The sequence below is a fragment of the Strongylocentrotus purpuratus genome, unplaced genomic scaffold, assembly GCF_000002235.5.
Source record: "Strongylocentrotus purpuratus isolate Spur 01 unplaced genomic scaffold, Spur_5.0 spur5_scaffold_3, whole genome shotgun sequence".
NCBI classification, from domain to species: Eukaryota; Metazoa; Echinodermata; class Echinoidea; order Camarodonta; family Strongylocentrotidae; genus Strongylocentrotus; species Strongylocentrotus purpuratus.
This window is the reverse complement of record NW_022145609.1, coordinates 21,545,351-21,549,295: the sequence shown is the minus strand read 5'-3', so window position 1 is coordinate 21,549,295 and position 3,945 is coordinate 21,545,351.

Genomic DNA, 3,945 nt, shown 5'->3' with positions numbered 1-3,945 from the left:
TGGTACATAATTATTAACTGGTTGTTGCAGGTTGGGGCGGGCACGTTAGCGGTGTCAATTCCATTTTGGCGAGCGAGCATAGCGAGCAAGCAAAATAATAAATTCTCTTTTAATAGAAATTAATAAATAAATTTGTTTTTATTGGTGCAGGTCAGGATGGACGCAATCGCGTTTAACGCGATTCAATTCCTTTTTGGCGAGAGGGCGAAAAAAAACTCTTCCATTTTTAATGATATTGTTGCAGGTCAAAGGTGGGCACAATTGTTTCCAAAGCAATGTCTATTCATTTTATTCGCGAGCGAGAAAAATGAATTAGTCTCTTGTAGTAACATTTGGTACATATATTGTGTGTTATTGTTGCCATGGTTGCAGGTCGGGGCCCGTCGGGGCAGGCACAATTGTATTATAGGCAATATTAATCCTTTTCTTTTTTCAGGGGGACGAGCAAGTGAAAACATTTAATACAAAATAGGCTAGCAAGCAGTTCGCGCCAGCGAAGAGTTTCGAATTTGTTATATCACTTATATTTTCCTATTTTCATTTGTTTTAATTTTTCAGGGCCGTATGCGGAATATTTTTCTGGTGGGGGAGGGGGAAAGATGCGTTAAAAGTTTTCGAAGAATCTCAAAAGCAAAATGAGTGAAGGGAGTTCGAGCGACCGAAGTGGTCATGAGGGTACTTTTGCATTTTCAAAAGTAGAATTGAAGGATTTGGTATAGGCCTACACTACATTTTCAGGAAAAAACTGTACGTTTTCAAAATATCTGGGGTCAACTGCCCCCTCCCCCTAGTGCGTACGGCCATGGTCTTTTTTTTAAAAAAAATTCCCCATTTTTATTCCTTTCCTTTTCTTTTCCCTTTTTCTTCCTTTTCTCTTCTTCTTCCTTTTTTCTTTCCTTTTTTTCCTTTTTTTCTATTTCTTTCCTTTTTTCTTCCCTTTTCCTTTTCCTTTTTCTTTCCTTTCCTTTCTTTTCTTTTCTTTCCCCTTTTTCTTTTTTTCCCCTGGAGCCCGTCAGGAGGGCACTCTGCCCCCCCCTGCCCCCCCCCATAGGTACGCCAGTGCACGGCAGGTGATAAAAGGTGCAGCAACAACCGAATGGTGTCAAATTTTCCTGCAAATTTCTATATAAAATAGCGATGTGCGATTAAAAAAATATTAAGACAAATTTCAATAATGCATTCACCCTAAATGTAATTATTACAAATATGTTTTTATACAACCCCTGTCTTAAAAAAAAATCTACTCCATCATCAATAACTAAGAAAATGAAAGTATATGACATTATCTGTAATGAGCAATTAAATTGGAGAGGAGTTCGCAAGATGCGTCACAGTGTTTGTCAATTTGTGTGTCATTGATGAAAATTCAATAATTCATAACTTTCCTATTTTTAATCGGATATCGCGGTAGAGCTTTCACTAAGTAATTGTTCCTCTCATCATGTTTCTGCTTCTAAAGTACTATACTAAGAAGAAAAAGATGAAGAGAACAATCGATTTGAGGAAAAGTAAAAGAATTAGAGAAAGGACCAATAAATTATAATAGGAACACACAGTAGCGTACGCAGGATTTGTTCAAGGGGGGGGGGGGTTAACATTTTTAAATCGGGACGAAATTTTCGCAACGACTCAGCCGCTGAATAAGCGGGGGGGGGGGGTCTCCAAAATACACACATACACAAATTAAGAGGGGGTTTAACCCCCCCCCCCCCCCACCCAGCCCTGTGTACGCGCCAGGCGCGGATCCAGGGGGGCGAGCGTGCCTTGGCCCCCCCCCCCCGCAAAAAAAAAAAAAAAAAAGGAGAGAGAGAGAAGGAAAAGAAGGGAAAGAGGAGAGAAAGGGAAAAAAAGGAAGAGGAAGAAGAAAAGAAAAGAGGGAAGAAGGAGATCGGGGGGGGGAAGGACTTGCCTCCCCCTCCCCCCCCCAAAAAAAAAAAAATGAAAAAATAAAAGAGAAGGAAGGAAAGGGAAAGAAAAAGATAAAGAGGAGATAAAGGGAAGGACAAATAGGAAGAAGAAAAGAAAAGAAGGGGGATATCAGTTGCAAATTTCCCGCCAACAAGGTGTAGATCGGAGGGGGGGGGGGGGCACTGGCATAATGATAGGGGAGGGGGGGGGGTTGGAGAAATAGAATTCAAACGTGGTTTATTTATAATTCCATAACGGTGGTTAACAAATAATGCTGAAATGAGATAATTTTCCTCACTTCATGCGTTTGTTGGAAAATGACAAATTCCTAAATTTACAGCCAGGCAAGAAAATGCTTCTTGAGATGCCTACATATCAGGGCCCGCGGAACGGCGGGGATCGGGATCCTCGAGCCCCTCCCCCATACTTTCTTTGAAAAAGTATATCAAAGAGAAATAGAAAGAAAGAGAGCGAGAAAGAAAAAATAGTTAACTGCCAGTGTCACATTATAATGGGGTATCAAAATATGCTCATCTGACCATGATTAAAATTAATGCCTAAAATCCTAAGGGCTCTGCCCCCTGGATTCTACCTAGGGCCCTTATGCGGGCCCTTAGATGCTCATATGACGGTCATTTTATGCCTAAAACCCCTGATTTCTGGGGGCTCTGCCCCCTGGACCCCACGTCAAATAGTGTCCTGCTAGTGTCACAAATAATAAGGTATCAAAAATGCTCATCTGACCGTAATTAAAACCCCTGAGCTTCTGGGGGATCTGCCCCCTGGACCCAACCAAGAGCCCTTAGGCGGGCCCCTCGATACTCATCTGACCGTAATTAAATGCCTAAACTCCTGAACTTCCGGGGCTCTGCCCCCTGGACCCCGTCTAGGGCGCTAAGGCGGACCCCTGAATGCTAATCTGACCGTAAATTAAAACCTTAAACCCCTGAGCTTCCGGGGCGGACAAGGTATCAACAACTGTTCATCTAACAGCAGGCGCGTAGCCAGGGGGGCGGTGGGGTGGTCCCCCAATAAACGCCAGCCAAAAAAGAGAGGAGTGTAAAGGAAGAGGACGTAGGAAGAAAAGGGAATAGACAAAGAACATATTTGAAATTCAGACAAGGATTAAGAGTCGAGAACGGTACAACGAATCGTCTTCTTTCTCTAATGAATTAATGAAACGTCAAAGCTTCCGCGCTTCGCGCGGGTGGGGGAAACTAAATTATTTTCGAGAGCGGAACAACGAATCGTCTTCATTCTCTAAAAATTTAATGAAACGTCGAAGCGGGGGGAAAACTGAATTTAGACAAGGATTAAGAGTCGAGAACGGTACAACGAATCGTCTTCTTTCTCTAATGATTTAATGAAACGAACAAGCTTCCGCGCTTCGCGCGGGAGGGAGGAGGGGAAAACTGAATTCAGACGAGGATTAAGAGTAAAAAACTATACAACGAATCGTCTTCTTTTTCTAATGATTTAATCAAACGTAAAAGCTTCCGCGCTTCGCGCGGGAGGGGAAAAACTATTTCCAGACGAGTAGGCACGTACGGAAGGGGGGGAGGGGGTTAGGGGGTTGACCCTCCCCCCTTCGGTTTTGTATGTGTGTATTTTCGAGCAACCCCCCCCCCTTTTCTGTGATTTTTTTTTTTTTTTTTTAAATTTAGAAAAAAATTTAAAAAAATATGCCAATGGCTGACCTAAAAAAGGTGACCTCACCCCTCCCCCCCCCCAACGGAACAAAATGTCAAATTTTCAAATTTTGAGACCAAAAAAAAAAAGTGTCCTTCCCCCCCCCCCCCCCCCCCCCCCCCCCCCCCCCGCTTATTTAGCGCCTGGCTGAGTCGTTACGATTTTTTTTTCGGACCAAAAAAAAAATGGGCCCCCCCCCCCCCCTAAGAAATCCTGGATCCGCGCCTGGTACGCGCCTGGGCACACCACCAACAATGAACAAATAAAAAATAAAAAATAAATAGTTTCCCCAAATGACTCGGTCGATGTGTATTCATTTTCAGCGAGTTGCGCTTTGGCCGAATTGTA